General features: G+C 49.9%; 1 protein-coding gene across 3 annotated transcripts in view; it reads left to right on the forward strand.

The window, feature by feature from the left end:
• Positions 1-8,271: 8,271 nt before the first annotated feature.
• The window catches only part of LOC147711757 (protein FRA10AC1), a 354,287-nt gene continuing 341,514 nt past the window's right edge, over positions 8,272-21,044 (forward strand). Inside the window, exon 1 of one of the 3 annotated variants that reach the window (XM_086922478.1) lies at positions 8,272-8,403. The gene's annotated coding sequence lies outside the window, so the exon portion shown is untranslated. Of the gene's footprint in view, positions 8,404-8,489; positions 8,595-21,044 lie in introns of those variants that run through there. The other 2 variants (XM_086922479.1, XM_086922480.1) reach the window with 2 other exon arrangements.

A 21,044-nucleotide genomic window follows, 5' to 3' on the forward strand; every position in this document is an offset into this window, starting at 1 on the left:
TGTACCTTATGGTGTATCCCTGTATATTTATATTTAGGGGACGTTTGGTCTCACAGGGTGTGTTTCCTGTGTTTCACCCTGCTTTGCCAGCTAGGGTGTTTGTGTCTAATTAATACCCCATCCATGTACTTAGGGTTAGTACTTATGGTGTACCCTTACTTAGGGGAGGTTGTGGGGTTGTGGTGCCAGTCAGTGTGCCTAATCTTTTGCATTTATGGATACCTGGCAACTCACCCACTTTTTAGGTCAGGCCTAGGTAGCATATGAGTTGTCTCTTGAAGACATACTGTATTACTGTATAATGTGGGCTTACTGCCAACCCGTTGGCTTTTTGTTCGTAACTTGGACTGTCCTTCAAAAAGGTTGGCTTTCTAGTAGGTAATCTTTCTTTTTTGTCTCTCCTTTTCATCGGCTGTTAATGCCCAGGGAGCACCACCTAACTCTGGTATAGTTCCACTTGAGTATTTAAGTCTTTGTTTTCTAGAACTATTTTTTTCTTTCCTGCTCATGTTTGTTGTACATGCATGACTTGTTCACGGCTGTGTCGCTGTCACTGTTTTCTCCCATTTATCCAACATTCTCCTACTGTGTTAAAAAATTACATAACGTGTGTTTGTGCGCAGGGTATCTTGCATTGCACCCAAAAAATAAAAATATGTTGGCAGATTTAAAGCACAGGTCTTTCTATAAGGCACACAACACTATAGAAAAGCGTAATGAGACTGTATCTTTTCAAATAGGGCTTGCATCCTGCCAGGAGTCGCAACCATCAACACTGCAATAACTGGGCATCCATGAACATCACAGTGTGGCGGGCCTGCCTGCACTATAGCAGGAGGCTTGTGTGAGCCCTTTTTTTTTTGATGAGTGTTATATCGCGAGAGAAGGCTGGGCGAGCACAATGTTGGTTGATGTGCACGTCCCGGGTGTTCTGCGAACCCTGGTGACGTGAGCTGTATGGTATTGCCTACGCTGTGCGAGCAAGCCCAATAAAAGGGTTTAAGCATGCGCGACGGTGTCAGAGCCGTTCGCGCGCCAGCACCAAAAGAACCCTCCATCTGTGTCAGGCATCTTAATTATGTGGCCTACGCACGCACATGCAAGCAGCCCTGCACAGCGGGCTAATTACTGTTACCGCGCACTCTGCTGGCATGGAGTGCAGCAGCAACTATACAACACTGGCGACGAGGGTGTGTTGCGACCCCCGTGAGACGGCGGTAGCAGCCGCGCACGTGTTCTTGTGTGCGCGGTGCTCGTGCTACCCTTAACATCTCCCCATGTGGTTTGAACCGAGATTCCTTGGGGGCTGTGCAGTTGAATCCAGAGATGTCCAGGGAGGTTGGAAGTTGTTAAGAGCACTGGCAGGTGTGCAAGGAAGCGGGCAGAGCGCCAAAGACCCCAGTGGGCCCTACAAACAGTGAGTGGAAGTTGTCAGTAGGCAGCTGGCCTGGCCATATTCCTCTTCAGAGGCAGCTTGTTAAGACAGTTAAAGGGCACACCATGGACCATATCCCGGTGATTGAGCCATTTGTGGTGGAGGGGGCTCCCTCTGCTCCGGCCCGAGGTGAAAGGAGTGGGTGTTGTGTGTGTGTGGACAACGCCCAAAAGTGCATCATGCTGCTACATTTAGGAGGGAAAGATGTTCAGAAGATAGAAAAGTCAGTGGCTGAGGCAGCGCCGAAGACTCATCTCACACTCATTGTGGCCCCAAATGCCCATTTTGAGCCAATGGCAAACAGAGACTACGAACGTTTCATCTTCATACAGGCAAGGCAGAAGCCTGATGAATCCCTAGACATATTCCACGCATGGCTAAAAGAACTGGAAGGGACCTTTGATTTTCAGGATGAGACCGAAGAAATAAGGGACCACAACATTCAAGGGTGTGCGTTGGTGAAGCTAAGGGAAAGAATATTGGAGGAATCCGTAAAACCATAGGCAGACATACTCACCTTGGGAGAACAAAAGAGCTATCAAAGGTCAGAGCGGCACACATGGAGGCTGCTCTTCAAACGCCCATCAAGACGGAACCCATCAACGCAGTTGTCAGCATGACCACTGGAGCAGGGGCTCGCACACGGAGCCCTACCACCACTGACTTGATGACCCGCACGCGGAATGTCAGGTTCAAGTCGTGTGGGTAATGCGGAGGACCATCACATGGACCATCGGACTGTCCGGCAAGAGGGAAGAAGTGCACAGCCTGTGGGAAATGTAATCATTTCATGAAGATGGCAGATCCACTCGGGGACGCCCAGGAAGGTCGCAAGTCAACATGATTCCTGAGGCTCAGGAACAGGGCAGTGACATGGACGACGATACCCAAGAAGAACATGTGGTGTACTAAGTCTTCACAGTAGGATCTGCAGCTGACACACAGATGCGTCTACATTAAGCATGGGCGGATTTTGCGGATCCACGATCCGCGGATTTTGCGGATTGTGGATCCGCAAAATCCGCGGATTTTGCGGATTTGCGGATCCGCGGATTTGGGGCGGGGCTTCCATGCGAGTGCACATGCTTCTTGTGTGTATAAAAGGTCAGAGAAAGATCAGTTCAGCAGATGAAGAGAAATAAGCTCCTGGTCACAGAAACAGCACGGGTATTGCGCTCGTGAAAGTCACGGATGCAAAAGCCTCTATCCGGCATCACAGCTGATTTTCCACGGTAAAGTTGGGAAGAAGGCACACCTGCCTCGACGACGCTCACGATTGTTTTTGGGCTAATGAATGAGTCACTGAATTTGAGCATCAACTAGTTCGAGCGACCATGTGTGTGTTACTATGCAATCGCCCCCATTTATTTCCCAGTTGTTATACCTTGTTTTACTCATTAACAAGACTTTGTTTGCCAGTTTCAGTGCATTTATATCCAAGCTATTAATATGTATGTCTTTCCAAGTTGGTATTTCGGTATCTCCAGGGCAGACATCCTGTACTCTGGCTGTAGCGCTGCAGAGCAATGAAAACAAGCACAGTTGTCAGCTCCCAGGTGATGTAGTCAAACAGAGTTCTTCGTATCCAGCCCCAGATAAGATAGCTGCAATACACAGATTAATAATTTACAGCTGGAATCTCAGCTGGCCAGTGCTGCCGAGGGAATAGGCACGCAGAGAGGTACGGTTGCAGGGAGACTTCCTTCAGACAGCGCGCGGCAGAGGCGCGCAGCGCTTGACGTGTACTCGTGACTGACCTCGCCACAAGAAAGAACAGCCAGCCGAAGAAACCGAATGCAAAAGCAAGCGCCCCACACACCTTTCCTTCCCCATCTGCTGCGGCTTCACTTATTCACAGACAAGCGGCTGTCACGGTTTATTTTAAATTTTATTTTTGAGACGTGTTGAAGCTTTGGCCAAGTTTCTAGAAGGACGCTTCACTGCAGCGAGGAGCTTGGCGCCTAGAAATACATGAATGATTCTACGATCGATGCACAGGGTGGAACTTGGGCCTCTACGGGCCTTGTAATGCTGAGGGGGTATACTATGCTATGGGAGACTTTCTCAGAATAGCAACTAAATATATTTTTATTTATTTATTTATTTCGGCGGGAGAGAAACATAGTACACAAATAAAACCATGAGGTCCCTGAGTGAGCTGTCCATCATAGTGGGTGAATGGCGGGAAGACGGTGCAAACCGCGAGTGTGTGGGCGGGGCCAAACGGGCAGGGCTACCATGCGAGTTCACACATTCTTCTAGTGTGTATAAAAGGTCAGAGAAAGATCAGTTTAGCAGATGAAGAGAAATAAGCTCCTGGTCACAGAAACAGCACGGGTATTGCGCTCGTGAAAGTCACGGATGCAAAAGCCTCTATCCAGCATCACAGCTGATTTTCCACGGTAGATTTGTGAAGAAGGCACACCTGCCTCGACGACGCTCACGATTGTTTTTGGGCTGATGAATGAGTCACAGGAAGGGCATGGTAAATATTTTAGGATGGCGCCGGCAAGCTGCCAGCGCCATCCTAAAATACTTACTAAATTAGCTTCAACAGGAAGCTCTAATAGATAAAAACGAGCACCTGCTTTATTTTATCTATTAGAGCTTCCTGTTGAAGCTAACTTAGTAACTATTTTAGGATGGCGCTGGCAGCTTGCCGGCGCCATCGTAAAATAGTTACAAAAGGCCAGGCTTCAACTTTTGCCCCCGGAAAAATCCGCTGCTCGCGGATTTGCGAATTCTCGGTAAATTCGCGGGAGTTCGCGGATCGCGAATTTACCGAAAATTCGCAAAATCCGCGAGCGGAACGGATTTTCCGCTCATACTTAGTCTACATTGATGCCAGATCCTGGTAGCTGGGCACCCAGCAAAAGCCATAATTGACAAGGGTCCCACCATAAACATTATGTCATGGGAAACATACAGAGAATTGCCATTTCCCCCCGCACTGACGCTGGCCAAGGTGAAAGTGTTTGCATACGGCCAAACCAAGCCTCTACTAATATGAGGAAAGTTCAAAAATAGACTAACATATGACCAACATGAAGTGGATGCGCAGGTGTTTGTGACTGGCGAAGGGCATGGCATGCTACTTGGCTGCAAGTCAGCGGAAGCGTTAGGGATCGTCACCCTCGCATTTAGGATCCATCAAGAGGGCGTGAGCTCGATACTGGAAGTTTCCAAAAGTGTTTTACGATATTGGGTGCCTGCGGGACAAACAAATACACCTGCACATTGACCCCGAGATAAAACCGGTGGTGCTGAGGCACAGAAGGGTCACCTTTCATCTGAGACCACTCGTCGAAAAGGAGCTGAGCAAGCTGGAGAAAGATGCGTGTTCCAACACCGTGGTTGTCTCCGATAGTGGTCGCCAGAAAACCAAAGCAGCCCGGAGAGGTACGAATATGTATCGATATGAGAATCCCAAACACTGCCATCAAGCGGGAGAGACACTTGACACCCACCACAGATGACCTGATTGGGGGGTTCAGCAGAGCTAGTTAGTTCTCTAAACTTGACCTGAGAGCGGGGTACCACCAGCTGGTCTTGGATGAACAGTACCGATATATAACCACTTTCACCACTCATGTCGGACTGAGGAGCTACAAGCGTTTGAGTTTCGGAATTTCCAGCGCAGCCAAAGTGTTTCAGAACACGATTCAAGAACTTCTTGCGGACCTCCCTGGAGTTGTCAACATGAGCGACGATATTCTGGTCCATGCCAAGTCGGTGGGTGAACACAATGATTGGCTTCGACAAGTGTTCGGAAGGATTCAAGAGTCAGGACTCACCTTGCACAAAGAGAAGTGTGAATTTCTGCAGAGGAAACTGCAATTATTTGGGTTCATCTTCTCCGCGGAAGGAGTCGCTCCTGACACGAGCAAGGTCTGAGACATCAAAGAAGCTCCAGCTCCCACAAACATCACAGAAATGCGCAGTTTTCTGGGGATGATGAACTACTGCAGGAGAATCATCAAGGACTTATCCTCACTCACCATCCTGCTGAGAGAACTCACTAAGATGGTCATGGGAGCCAGAGCGAGAGACTACTTTTCAAGTCTCCAGTAGTACTATGCTGCGATATTTTGATCTCCACCAATACACCCAAGTAGCGGTTGACGTGGGTCCCCAAGGTCTTGGAGCGGTGCTTCTTCAAAGATCAAAGGAGGAAGATGAGTGGGCCTCGTAGCATTTGCCAGCCGATCACTGAGATGGAGCAAAGATATTTTCAGATTGAGAAGGAGGCCATTGCAGTTCACTGGGGGTGCAGGCATTTTTTAATGTTTACGGAAAACCGTTTCTCGTCACGACTGATCACAAACCTTTGATCCCACTATTCATAGGGGCGGCTTTGAAACATCCACCGCGCATCGAAAAGTGGATGCTGCAGTTGCAGGAGTATAACTGCAAGGTTGAATATCAGCCTGGGGCAAGTAACCCAGCTGATTATCTGTTGCGCCATCCCAGAAGAGCCACGGTCAGTGAAATGGAAGAAGCCGAGGAGACAGAAGAGTATGTCCGGTACGTCACTGACAGGTCACACCCACTACCTATATCCCTGATGGAGATCTGCCAAGCTACAGCACAGGATGAATGCCTACAGAAGGTGGTAGAGGCAGTGCGAAACAACCAATGGCATCACCTCTGAGGCCAGGGAATTAAGTTTACGCAGGAAGCCTGAAGGATCCTTGACAGCCTGCATCTTGTGAGGCATTAATTGAGCACTGACCACCATGGAGGTCTACTCCGAGGACACCGGTTAGTCATCCCATCCACCCCAGTGGGCCGGGTAATAGGCCTCGCCCATGCTGGCCATCAGGGCATGGTGAAAACCAAGATTCATCTGAGGACGATGGAGTGGTTTCCGTTGATGGATGAAACGATAGAAGCCACGGTACGATCATGTTAATGGTGCCAGACCACAAGTGAGCCGAATCCTCCAGCGCCCATCATCACCGAACGACGATCGGAAGGTCCATGGATAAAGGTCAGCATGGAATTGCGGAAGTCTCCCCAATGGGAGACAGTCAATGGTAGTCATTGACAACTACTGGAAATACCTGGAGGTATAAATCATCTTGTCTCGGAGTGCTGGTGAGGTTATCACGTAGCTGGAAAAAATTCTGGTGACCCATGGGTTAGTCCAGGAGTTTAAGACTGATAATGGCCCTCCTTTCACGGGCAAGAGTTTGCATTATACTTGTCGTCACACTGGATACGTCACAGTAAGCTCCCTTCCAAATAGCCCCAGGCCAACGGCGAAGCTGAATGCTTCGTGAGATTTCTGAATAAGGTGATCGGATTGCTGCTGCCAATGGAGATCTGGTGGAACAGTACATCTACTCTTTACTCAGAGACTATCGCTAAACCCCACACGTCACAACTGGAAGGGCCCTGGTACACCTATCAATGGGGAGAGTTGTGCGAGACTCAATTCCACATCACCCACAGTGGATCCCCAAGGAAGTGGATGAGTCTGAGGTCCCCCAAAAGTGACAGAGGGCCAATGAACAAGTCAGTGGACGCCGGCACATAGTGCACTCCCAACTACAAATAGGAGACCTTTGTTGGTCCAAGACAGGCACCAGGGGAGCAAGTTCTGGCTCAGTTTTGAGAAAGATCCCGGCGCATCACTCAGATCCATGGGACCCAAATAACAGCTATGTAAGAGTTGGAGCTGATAACCCGCAACGTATCTACCTTCTGGAAGTTTCATGGTGTCCAGGAACTGAGAGTGAGTCCATCTCATGAGACCGGAGGAGAATCTGACTGGGAAAATGTGTCTGAAGTGGATTGCTCTCCTGGCTGGTCAGCGAGTGCTGATCCCGAATCCCCTGGGCCGAGCCAAGATCGAGGTGTCGTAGAAGCCACTGCCGTCCCTGACCCAGGGGTTGGCATCAGGAGAGGTGGCTGTTGATATGGTCTGCGAGGCAACCCCAAACCGTCCTGCAGGCTGAGGGGTTTCCACTGCTAGAGGGACGGATCCAAGGTTTGGGGTCGTCAGTGCCAAGTTTGAAGTACCTAACAGATATGTTGGTTAATAAAGTTCAAATTTTTTTAAATTTGTTGTGGGAGGAATGTTATATCGCGAGAGGAGGCTGGGCGCGCCGATGTCGGTTGATGTGCACGTCCCGGGTGTTCTGCGAACTCCGGTGATGTGAGCTGTCTGGTATTGCCCACGCTGCATGAGCGCACCCAATAAATGGGTGTAAGCGTTTGCGACGGCGTCAGAGCCGCCCGCGCGCCGATACCGCAGAAACCCTCTTTCTGTGTCAGGCGTCTGAATACGCGGCCGAGCGCGCATGCAAGCGGCCCCGCACAGCGGGCTAAATACTGTTACCGTGCACTCTGCTGGCATAGAAGTACGGTGGCAACAATACAACTTTGAGCACGCTACTTTAGCATTAAGACTACACTCTGAGGCTTAATGGCTTGGAGTCAGTAGACGCCTCATATGCGGTGCAGGTCAGTTTCATTCTTCTTTACTACACAAATTCACTCCACATCACACCACACTATACCATGCCACACAATTCCACAACTAACGTTTCCAATCCAATCCAACCCACATAAAAAAATCAGACTGTCATTTACACCACCAATAGCTCTAACTCTAGCAAAAGCAAGACCTATTGGATTTGCCAATGTTTTGTATTCCCCCATTTCCAGCACTATATAAATGCCCTAGACGTTTCTCTGCTCTTCACAACTTTTGGTTAGACAGAGGCATGCATTAAAGCCATTGCATGTCAACACCATTCCTATGTAGTTCACACAAAAGATAGCGCTTCAAGTAATTTCCATAAATTAATACACTTATTACCTCTACGCATGCGCGTTGAAAGAGCACTCGCATGCGCACACACGACAAAAACAGTATCCGACGTGAAGCACAATTCTAGCAGGCCCTGTACCCGGAAGCAGCCGAAAGACCCGAATGATCGATGGGAACGAAATCGGTGCTGGTGAGTAGACCGTTCGCCAAAGTCACGTTGGGTATCTTATTCCGCGTTTGTGGAGCTATTCATTGCCAGGAGCCACCCGGTCTGTACAGCGTCGCAGGCGATTCCACTTGTCGCCCCGCCTCCCCGCCCGTCTAGTTCCTGTCTCAGATGCTGGTGTTGGTTGAGTTTTCTTGGGTACGCTAGGCAGATAGGTTAGGATTTTACCTATGTCTGCATTATATTACGAGCGCGCACCGCCTGTGAGTGTGGCGGCAAGAACAACCTTCAACGCGCCATTTTACTTGCGCTTAGCAAAGCTTCTAATTACAGCAACTGCCTTTTTTTGCTTAAATGTTTGTTTTACGTCCGCATAAACGGGACTATTTATCCCCTGACCGTGCTTTAAATGGAAAAAAAGAAGTGCAGCCACTCGTACAGTACCTGTTTTCTCCTAAGAGTCAGTACTCTCCCATTAATAGTATTGAAGTAGTGCTGGGAAGTGCAGGTATTCTTTCAAATGAAAGAACTGCAGGTATTCCGTAGCGGACAGTACCTGCCCATTTAAAGCACTGGTCATGACTCGTATAAAATTGGTATAATTCTAAAAAAAGCGAACGTTGCATATATTTATTAATGTTGTGACTTGTGGATGGGTCCTTACATCATGTCCTGTGCCCTGTTCCAACCACAAGCAAAGGCTACTGTGAACAAGAATCTGGTGTTCTTGGGTCGCCAACCTAACATTAATTAAGAAAAACTGTGTTTTTGGTCTATTTCGGATGATAATGGCGTTTTTGCAGTGGTTTCAAAATACACATCATAACAGTTCCGATGACACATCCATGCACTGAGGGTACAAGTCAGCTGTACACGTGTGTAGACTGTGTCTACCTACTATTTTCTCAGGGTAGACACCTGCTTCCCTGCCAAGAAGCTGGTCCCCACTGAATTAGACTGAACTTATCTTGGTGTAACTTTAAGGCACCAGGATACGTGCATCAGCGCCTACATGTTGTCTGCTTTCCATTCCCAGCAGCAGTGTGCAGGCAGGGAGTTAAAAAAAATGTTCACCTCCAGCTAGGCAAAAGGTAAATCCCAAAGTTTAAGTGCCGTTAGGCCTCCTTTTTCTCCAATATGATCCTTGCTGAGTGAGGTCTAGAGCCTCGCACTTAGATGCAAATGTAAGAGAGGCCAAACTAAGGCTCACAGCTTTTTATTTCACAGGGGACTTGAGAGGGGCATGTGTTTGACATTTTTCAGTTCCTCTAAATAAGAGATATGCATGCACTGTAAGAATGTCATATGTATTCGTCTGTCCCAGGAGTTATACAAATAACAATTTAAATACCTCTATTTAATTTCTTTTATAGCGCTACTCTTCCCAATGCAGGGTGTAGTAGTGATTTACGTAAACATACACATTGGCAATAAATCTTGTAAGTGTGTAAGTCAATGTACAAGATGTGTTACATAAGACAGAGAAGCTTATGAGGTGTAGCAGTCACAAGTCCTTCACTGGGGCGAAACTAGACCCAACCTTCAGGAGGGGTGCTAATGCTTCTAGCAAGTGGTGCAGGTCAAATATTTCAAGCAAACTGGGCAGAGGTATCTTTATAGCCAATATGAGGGAAAGAAGTGACAAACTTTCCAGTTTAAACACATTGGACAAACCAATGTGATTATGATTGAAAGATTGGAGTCCATACTTACCCCTAGATACCTCACTAGGGTTGAGTTGTTTTTGGAGGCCTGGTTGCTAAGGCCATATTGTTCATGGGTGCTGTTTGATCCTTTTGCTGCATATTAGTATTTCGATTTGTGACATGTTTATTTTGCCTTGGCTCGAGATCTTCCTTTATGTGATCTCTTAAGGCAATGCTCGAAAGTCAGATGAGTTTTCATACTTTCTACATCTAATTTGTGTATTGTCTGCATAAAATAGTTGAGGTTGAAGGAGGAGATTAGGTCAGATGGAGATCCAAGTGTTATAGGGAAGATAGAACCGTTAGGCACATTAGTCATGAATTGAATGGAGGTACCTGAATGATAGAGTGAGGTAATGATCTGACTGATAGAAAAGATTCAATCTGCTTCAGTTCGCTCCCCGCAGTCTGATGCTGTTAAGTCTCTGTAGAAGCTTGGCATGAGGAACAGTATCAAAGACAAGGAAGAGTTCAAATAATAAATGCTGGTACTCCAATGCACATATTTGTCTTAAAGCATATCTTTCAATCTTTCTATCTTTTTGACTAAAGCAGTCTGCTATTGGCCATAAACAAGAAGGATCCCTTGATTCAAGGGGGTTTTGTTATATGTTGGGTTTATGTAAGATATTATGAGTACCTGTTTTCAATTAGTTGTTGACAGTTCTGGCTGGATTGGCTCTAGATCTATTCAAGCTTACATTGTTTGGTGATTCTGCTGGCGGCAAGAGTTTACAGCATTTATGAATTATTCTGTGGTCGGGAAGGTTAAAGTAGATTAACTGTAGTTGCTTTCATGTTTTATTATCTGATGTACTGAGATGTGCTTCTTGAATTGTGGTTGAGCAGTGAAAAGGAATGGAGGAAGATTGACTCTGGTGGGTTGGAAGTAATTCAGGTGTGTCTTGCAGACAGCAAGGGTTAGTGGTGTGAAGACTTTTTTTACCAGTTCAGTTAAAAAATAAGTTTATTTAGACCGTTTGGTCTTTAAACAACAGCTCATACATTAACATTTAAAAGAATTTACACATAAAACATCGTAGTCATAAAATCATGATATCCTTAAAACTTAATTCCTAACTATTTAAAAAACAGTAACATTTCATTTTAGAGTGCGACACACCTAGCTGCACTTAAGCCTCTAATGCAGCTGGGAACTTATATACACCCTGCATATATTTCCCAATAGCTATCGCGATATCTAAATTTTCCATATCAGCAAGAAGCTCCCATGCTTGTAAACGCGCCCTTATATCATACTTTAAAAAGATCAAAAAGGCCCTTGCCAAAACCGGACCTGACAACCCTGGGGGTGGCTTGCTTAACTCACCTGCGGGACCCAGCCAACTAACTTCATTTCGTCTGTGGGACCCCAGCCAGCTGTCTCCCCCCGCCGCCGCAGCCTCTGTCACCGTGCTGCGGCCGTCGAGCGGGGGAGACTACAACCCCCGGCGTGCTTTGCGGCAGGAAGCCGCGAGAGCAAACTTCCGCGCCTGGAGGCGCTTTAAAGTCCCTCTTCAGACCCGCGTCGCGGGAGCGCTGGGCGAATCCCGGGCAAAGGGCGGGCCCTCTGTGGCCCTCCGTGGACCTTGGGGACAGGACAGGCCTCCCCCCTTGTCACTTCTGCTAAAGGAGGTAGAGTGTACACACATTTAATTGACTATTTCTGTAACACTACTATCTCTACTCTGATCATGTCCTGTAAGGGGGAAACAAGCCCAGCTGCGCAGGGGTTGCCAGGTCAAGTGGTGCAAAAGCACCAAACGATTAGCACAAGCTCACTGCCTACTGTTCATGTGATAGACATAAATTGTCCTTGTTACTCTCCATCTAGTACGCTATCTCCTCCGCTAATCTCACCAAGAGTGCATATCCTGTCCCTGTGGGATGAACTAAACAGTCTATGCAAAACAAAGTATGTCAGTGTGGAATCACCCTCTCTCGCCAAAGGCACCTGTACTACAAGTACTAAAGGCAGTACACAGGAATCCCCCTTTTTATTGAACAAAGTCAACACGCAAGCCTCAGTACTCTCACGGCAATTACCCGTAAAAAGAAAGCATGATGAGGACAATGCCGAAGGGAATCAATCCAAATTCCATAAACCATCTGTAAGCCCTGCACTGTCTGTTAATAATCTCCCTATCACCATGGAGACTGATGCCAAACTGGATGAACCAATATCTTATTCCCAGATTCCTCTACTGACTCAGATTGAACAACTTGTTAAAAACATCATTTCCCCACTAGCAGAAAAAATCAACGCCATAGGGGAAAGGCTCTCGGGTCTAGAGAATAAAATCACGGCTATCCTGAAACCCATTAATAATTCAGTAACATCGAACCGACCCCAGCCATCTACTACTTTCCCAACAGCTAAGCCAACTCCCAACCACAAAAGCGTTCAAGCCACTTTACAATCCCCTAAAATCCCAGATTCAACCACTTCCAAAGCTCCCTTAGAATCTGCTCTATCAAGGCTCTTAGAGGTTAAAACAGTACGCAAACTACCACACATACACCTCCCGCCAGAAGCCGTGCCACATGTGTCCGTCCTCTCAGGAGTACCAGCACTTGCGATGGGAAAAGCTGAAAGTCAGCAGGACCTATTGAACAAAGTCATATTCTGGATGGGAAGAAATAGACCCCTACCACCGGACAAAGATGGCGGAATCTTGAGTGTGAAAAGGGTGGGCTGGTTGGGCTCACTACCAAAAAACATTTCTGGGGACTTGGTACTGGTTAGATTCAGGAACCAGAACATCGCTCCATACTTAAGATCTTGTCCGCCCCAAGAAGGGGATGGCCCAATACACATTTGGGATCTACTTGACTTTTATCCCTGTATGCCAAATATACCCCAGTTAGGACCAACAATAACCTACCACCATTCGCTGGGTGGGGGAGTCCAGGTACCCAGTGGTATTAGTTTCTCTGTTTCCAACAGCTTTGATCCATTGTACAACTGTCGCAACTCTTGAGTCTACTCACCTTAAGGGACAATTCCGTGTATCTTTACTCCTGATAGGGATAAACCCCTTGAATAACATGTCATACCACTGAACTTTGAGGTTGGGGATATGTATTTTGTATTTGAAGTTACGTTGTTCTTGAATGTACATATTTATTTTTAATGACTGTCTATTTTTGTACGCTTTTATGATTTTAAAAAACAAAATCGAATAAAGCATTTTCGTTTCGGAATAATTTAGGTAACTTTAAACATTTTTGACAATCCAATAAAATGTGTAAAATATTACATTTCATCCCTATCTTACACATACATTTATTATCTGGTTGCACGAGTCCGGATTTTATAGCACTATTTGTCACAGCCGGGTTAATACCAATTCTTATCCTAAGCACTTCCATTCTTAGCCAACGATTCGCTAATGTATCTAGGTAAGAATAGCTTATGTCTTTCTCCTAGCTATTGCACATCCATTTTACAGAGTCTTTCTTACTTAAATACTCCCGGTCTATTGCTCTAGACAATTCTTTTCCCTGCATTTTAAGTAAACTCTTTGTTATTTTGAATTGCAATGTCTTCGGATCTATTTTCACATTCAGGTGATCACAAATGGTCTGAAGTTTACTCCTTGTGGCTTTAGCCCATTTTAGCTCACTAGATTGAATTTCTTTCATGCACCATTGCAACACCTTTGTGACCTCCTCAAGTCCCAAGCGATTCCAAAATCTGAGTAGACTTAATTGCACCTGAACATTCCACGCATTCAGGCCTAGTTCAAATCTAATTGCCTGAACCATTGCCGAGCTAGGGAGGGACAGTAATGATTTTAAACATTTCCCTTCCTCTTTATCCCAGGAGTTTTTACAATCATTGCAAACAACTTCTGAGCCATATTGGAGTTGCAGGGGAATCATTGCTTTATAGGCCGGCAATAATGGCATGGAGGAAGATTGACTCTGGTAGGTGGGAAGTAACTCAGATGTGTTTTGCACACAGCAAGGGTTAGTGGTGTGAAGACTTTTGTTACCATGTTGCCAAGACACCAAGATATCCCTAGGTACTTCCCCTTTAGGTATTGCGGTTGATTAACCCTTTCTACTTTAAACTCTTCTAGATGGGCTTTTGATAGTACCCCTTAGGCCCCTAATCGGATACACAGGCAGCTTAGCAGCTCTCCCTATTCCGATCTCCTTTTCTGTGTTACGAGCTCTTGGCTGCTGTCAGCATGTCAAGCAGCAGCTCAGCTCAGCTCTCCGGGATATGGGACAGGTCTCCCTGAAGCAAGACTGACATCCGGAATCGCTTCAGACAGCTTTGTTTGCTATCTTCTCCATAAGAAAAGAAAATAAAACATCTACATTTGTCACCATTTACAGGCAGCAGGGCGGTTATCACCACATGTGTACATGGAAATAATGCACATTTAGATCAATGCCTATTCACTCAAACACACATAAGAACTTGTTCAGTTTCCACAAAACATCAGATTTACAGGAGTCAACAAAACATGATGACCAGAGTGAAAGTACCATATTAACCCCTTGCATGCGTCGGACGGCCCCCGGCTGTCCAACATCATAGTGGGCGTGTGCGTTGGACGGCCGGGGGCCGTCCGATTGCGCACCAATGGAATTCACCTGCACCGTGGGGGAATTCCAGCCACACCCAAAGGGTTAATTTAAGAAAATATTATATTGCCTGAACATGCTGTTGTGATGGGAATGTCCTCTGCGATGTATACAGTCCTGCTGCCCTGTCCTGAATACCCAACTGTGATTTTCTGGTATTCCAGAGATTGATTTTGGGCCTAGCCTCGTGCTAATTTTGTGCATGGAGGCTTATGCTCTCCCTTTAAGTGACTGAGGTCCTGGTCCTGTCGGGACATGTCAAGCATGCCCTCATTTTCCTGACAGTGCGCCATCAGCCTGCGACAGGGTTAGCATGTAGATTAATGGTGCAGCATATGGGAATCCATAGTCGTGACCAGACCTTTTTTATCTGTGTCACTAAAGTGGAGGCCCCACCCATGTGAAGTTCTGCTTCAGTGCGCAATCCTAATCCAAATATAGGTTGTGCTGGTAATGCGGTGGCTTGTGTGGTACATGCAATATATACACAAGTGTGCACGCTTAATAGAGGCCTCTGTGTTCCATTCTGGAAGCTCCTAACCTGCTTCTGTACACAGGATGGAGTTGAGATTGTTTTCGTAGACAGTGGAAGAGTTTTTTTAACATTCCCAAAGCTGGATGGAGGAGACCTAGACAATGAAGTGGGCACACAGGAGACAATACACCTTTAGAAATTCACTGACGCCTTTTTGCTGAGAGGAGCTGCTGATTAGTCTTCTTGTAGCACTGTTTTTCGGAAGATGTTGAGGTTGCAAGGTGGGACTAAAGTCTATTTTTCAGTGTGGAAGGTATCTTTTAGGTGAGCCAGCCTTTTGTCTTTCCCCTAATCACTGTATAGTGTGGCTGTTGATAAGCCATGTATAGAAAGCTCCTGCCTTTTTGTGCTTTTGTTTTGGTTATTCAAGGATAGAGACTACTGTTCTATAAGGAGCATCATTCTGCTCTGCAGGATACTGTGATGGCTTTTGGGCACCCAGAGCTGGTGTCTGTCTGACAGGCAACTTCCCAGATGACCGGGGTTATTCTATGGAGTCTTGCCTTGTTGGAAGAGCTGTATCTCTGACTTAAAGTGCCTGAAATCCAACCTGCTTACTGTTAGACGGACCGGGAGAGTCGGCCGAGGATAAGGGGAGAGGTCTCCGGGGAGAGCCGTCTCCAGCGATCGTACAGACTAGTAACTTCCCCCCCCACAAACGGACACCACACAAGGGTAAAGTTCAACGAGACTTTATAGGCAATTCTTTACGTACGATGGAATGGTACAAGGAGGTCTGGACTCAGGGGTCCCCTCGATTCTGGTCTCTGGTTTGGGGAAAGGGTAGCGGGACAGTCTTGTTACCAAAAAGGTGGAAATAGCTCTCAATCCTCGAGCTCGGCGTTCTAGATGATCGGGCCGCGGCGGAGCCAGCAGGTCCCGAGATGGACGAAGGAAACGACGGTCCGCGGCGGAGCCAGCAGGTCCCGACGACGATGAAGGATCGGAAGGTTACGAAGGTTGCGGCAGCACCAGCAAGCAAGACGAAGGTGCACAAGGCAGAGCTACGGCAGCGCCAGTAGTCCGTCAAGGATGAGTTCTTCTTTGCGTCTCTCGACTCCAAGATACAACTGCCTTCCTGCTCTGGAGCTGCCCCAGTTATAGGGCTGATGTTCTTTGATGTCCGGACCCTCGCACCTGGAGGTCGGGAGGTCCGGGATGAGGGTGTCCCGACACCCAGCAGGGGGGTGGAGCCAGCGCCCGGGGAGGCGATGGCCGGGCGGCACTTGGCGGGGGAGAGCCATCGACACCTCTTTCTCCCATTGACTTGCCAAGTAGCCCGCTCACCTCCTGGGTGGATGGTGGTGCTGGGATGTCTGAGGCCTGGCTAGGCCCAGGGTTGAGGTCGACCGGGGGCCAGGCGGCCTCGTGGTGGAGTGTCCAAGATGGCGTCCCGGATGGGCGTGCGGGCCAGCAGTGGATCGGGCCCACGAGGTCGATATGTTCGAAGGCAGGGGTCCCTGAGGGGACGGAGGATGTGCAATGGTGGTGTGTGGTACTTGCGTGACCGGGCTCGGGCCTGGTCGGGCCGGGGGAGAGCGGCCCTTCATGTGGCCTGTCCAACATGCGTCCCCCCCAGCTGAAGGCGGGGAGAGTTACCCATCCTCTTGGGGACTCTCCTCGTCGAGGCGGAAAAACCGGGACAGGCCATCCGCGTTGGCGTGATCTGGCCCAGGCCGGTGTTCAACAGTGAAGTCCATCCCTTGTAGGGAGATGGACCAACGTAGTAACTTCGGGTTTTCCCCCCGCATCTGCATCAGCCACTGCAGGGGTCGGTGGTCGGTCTGCACCCGAAAGTGTGTGCCAAAGAGGTAGGGCCGGAGCTTCTTGAGGGCCCATACCACAGCGAAGGCCTCCCTCTCTATGGTGCTCCATCGTTGTTCTCGGGGTAGGAGTCGTCTGCTGATGAAGGCCACTGGCTGATCCAGGCCCTCGGTGTCAACTTGAGACGTGACTGCCCCAATGCCATGGTCGGAGGCATCCGTCTGGACAACGAACTCCCTGCTGTAGTCGGGGGCCTGGAGCACAGGGGCGGAACACATGGCGGCTTTCAATTGTTCGAATGCTGTTTGACAATCTGCGGTCCAGTTGACTTTCTTGGGTTGATTTTTGGACGTGAGTTCTGTGAGGGGCCCCACTATAGTACCATAGTCTTTCACAAACCTTCGGTAATAGCCCGTGAGGCCCAGGAAGGCTCGTACCTCGGTCTGGGTGATGGGGGGCTGCCAGGACTGGATGGCGGCAATTTTGAGCTGCAGAGGGGCCACCAGGCCGCTTCCCACCTGGTGTCCGAGGTAGGTTACAGACCCTTGACCAATTTGACATTTGCTGGCCTTGATCGTGAGGCCAGCTCGCTGAAGGGCTTGTAGCACTGCTCGGAGTTGGTGGAGGTGCTCGGGCCAATGGTGGCTGTATACAGCGATGTCGTCTAGGTAGGCGGCGCTGAACCCTTCGAGCCCCGCCAGGACCTGATTGACGAGCCGCTGAAATGTTGCGGGAGCGTTCTTCATGCCGAAGGGCATGACCTTGAAATGGTAATGGCCATCGGGGGTGGAAAAGGCAGAACGTTCTTGGGCCCGAGGTGTGAGGCCAATTTGCCAGTAGCCCGCCGTCAGGTCGAAAATACTGAGGTAGCGGGCAGCTCCCATGCGGTCAATTAGTTCATCTGCCCGGGGGATGGGATGTGCGTCTGTTCGGGTGACCGCATTCAAGCCCCGGTAGTCAACGCAGAACCGGAGTTCCGGTGTGGTGCCTGGGGCGGCCGCTTTGGGGACCAGTACTACCGGGCTGGCCCAGGGGCTGTCTGAGGGCTCGATGACCCCGAGCGTGAGCATTTTTGCTACCTCTTCCTGGACGCAGGTCCGTACCCGATCTGGCACGCGGTAGGCCCGGTGGCGGATAGGGGGGCTGTCCCCCGTGTCCACATCGTGCACACACCAGGAAGTGACACCTGGGGTGAGGGAGAACAGGCTGGCGAACTGTGATAGGAGGGCTCGACACTCCTGGCGTTGTTCCCGGGTGAGGGCCTCCGAGAGTCGGACCCCATCCACGGAGCCGTCTTTCTCCCGAGTCCGTAGGAGGTCAGGGAGGGGCTCGGAGTCTTCTTCAGCCCCATTGTCTGTGGCCATCAGGAGGCTGAGTTCTGAACGCACAAAGTGGGGCTTCAGTCTGTTAGTGTGGAGGACCCGGAGGGGGTTCCGGGAAGATTCCATGTCGATGAGATAGGTGGCAGGACCCTTGCGCTCGACTACTTTGAAGGGCCCCGTCCACTTGTCTTGCAGGGCGCAGGGTTCGGTGGGGGACATCACCCATACCTGTTGCCCAGGTTCAAATTCGATGGAGGAGGCATTCCGGTCATACCACTTTTTCATGTCCTCTTGACTGGCCTCTAGGTTGGCTTTTGCCAGCTCTCTGAACCGCCGGGTCTGGTTGCGGAGGGTTAGGAGGTACCTGAAGACATCTGGTGGGTTTTTTAGAGGGGGCATCTCCCAGCCTCCCTTGACTAGGCTGAGGGGCCCTCGTACTGGGTGTCCATACAGCAGTTCAAACGGGCTGAAGCCGAGGGACTTCTGGGGGACCTCTCGATATGCGAAGAGGAGGCACGGCAGCAGCACATCCCACTGGCGACGGAGGGGCTCTTCCAACCCCCCGATCATCCCTTTGAGCGTGCGGTTGAACCGCTCAACGAGTCCGTTTCCTTGAGGGTGATAGGGGGTCGTGAATCGGTAGGTAACCCCGCACTGTTGCCAGAGGGACTTCATATATTTAGAAATAAAGTTCGTGCCTCTGTCGCTGACGACTTCTCGGGGGAAGCCCACACGGGAGAAGATCCCCATTAGAGCCCGGCCGACTACCGGGGCTGTCACAGTTCGCAGGGGAACAGCCTCGGGGTAGCGGGTGGCGTGGTCCACTAATACCAGGATGAATCGATGGCCTTGTTTTGTACGTGGGTCCAGGGGCCCCACGATGTCGATCCCGACCCTCTCGAACGGGGTGGTGACCACGGGAAAAGGTTGCAGGGGGGCTTTTAGTTTGCGGCCGCTCTTTCCACTGGCTTGGCACGTGGGGCAAGATCGGCAATGTTGGTGTACATCGTTCCTCATTTTGGGCCAGAAGAAGTGGGTCACCAGACGACTGTAGGTTTTATCTTGACCCAGGTGTCCCGCCAGGGGGACGTCGTGTGCCAGGTTTAGCAGAAAGTCTCTAAAACGGAGGGGCACCACTAGTACTCGGCTGGCCCCCAGCTCCGCGATCCTTTGCTCACTGTACAGCAGATCATTGTCCCAGTAGATCCAGTGTGTTCCGGAGGTATCCCCTGCGCTTTGGGCGAGGGCTTGCTGGCGGAGTCCCTCGAGGGAGGGACAGGTCTTCTGTTCTTGGTGAAATTGTTCTTGCGTGGGCCCCCCCTCTTGAGGCCACTGGTCGAGGTTAGCGATGTTTGGAGGTTGAGCTGGTTCTGGGGGGACGTCACGGTCGGTGGTTTCGGCCGGGGCGACCGGAGGCGGCGGCGCCGGCCATTCGGGTTCCTCTGGGCGGGGGTTGGCACGGGCGGCCATGGACCGGGTGGTGACACACGCCCAGTCCGGGACGCCTAACATCCCCAGGTGTTCTCTTCGTTCTACGGCTGCCCACGGAGAGCTTTCAAGGTCATTCCCCAGGAGACAGTCTACGGGGGCATCGTCTCGGACTGTTACCTTCAACATGCTGGTGACCCCTCCCCATTCGAAGGGGACGCAGGCCATCCGGCACAGACTTTCCGAGTTATCGGCGGATCGCACAGGGCAGAGAATGTTTGGTAGATACTGTTCTGGGGTCACCAGGTGACAGCGGACGGCTGTTACACTGGCCCCGGTGTCACGAAGGGCTTCGGCCCGGCGTCCATTGATGCTCACCCATTGGCTGTACTTCTGGGTGTTAGCGGGTAGGGGGACCCGCGGGACCATGTCTTTCCCCCCTAAGCAGGCTAGAGCCATGGCGGCTGGCTCCCATTCTTGATGTTCTTGTTCATATTCCTCTTGTTCCTCTGAGATCTGTTCCTCCCCCAGAGCAGCAGCGGCTACTTGGCGGGGCTTTGGGCTCTGGTACTGGGGGCAGTTTGGGTCGTTTGCATAGTGGCCGACTCGTTGGCATCGATGGCACGTAACATTGGCTCGGTATCCCGGTCGCGCCGGGGTGCTGCCCCGGTTGGCCGGGGGGGTGGTGCTGGTAGCGGGGGCGACCGGGGCGCTGTCTCTTCCTCGTCCTTGGCCCCCTCCTCCTCCTCGGGGACGGTGCTGACCATTGTTGTTCCGGTTCTGTTCGTAGGACCCATTCCGGCCCACTCTGGTGATTTCCCACCGGTCAGCTTCGGCTGCGAGCTGCCGGGGATCCGTTAACTTGCTGTCGAGGAGGTGCTGGCGGAGTTCAATGAAGCAATTGTTCGACAGGTGCTCCCATACCATAAGATTGAACAGCTGTTCGTAGGTTGTGACCTTGCTTCCTTTGATCCAGCCCTCGAAGGCTCGGCTAAAGTAGTTTACATAGTCCACCCAAGTTGTACCCGGGATGCGGGTGCAGTCTCGGAACCTCTGACGGTACATCTCGGGTGTGAGGCCATAGCGAGTGAGGAGTGCAGCTTTCATATGGTCATAGGAGGTCATCTGGTGGTCCGGGAGCTGTAGCAGGGCGTTGCGGCCCTCATTGAGGAATCTCCCCCATAGACCGGCTCCCCAATCGCTTCTATCGATCCGGTGTGCGGTCATAGCGATTTCATAGGCCTTAAACCATTGCTGGATGTCGTCCTCTCGGAAGTATTCTCGGACGACATCCTTGGGGATGTGTACTTT

This window comes from Lissotriton vulgaris, chromosome 5 (genome assembly GCF_964263255.1).
Source record: "Lissotriton vulgaris chromosome 5, aLisVul1.2, whole genome shotgun sequence".
Classification (NCBI taxonomy): domain Eukaryota; kingdom Metazoa; phylum Chordata; class Amphibia; order Caudata; family Salamandridae; genus Lissotriton; species Lissotriton vulgaris.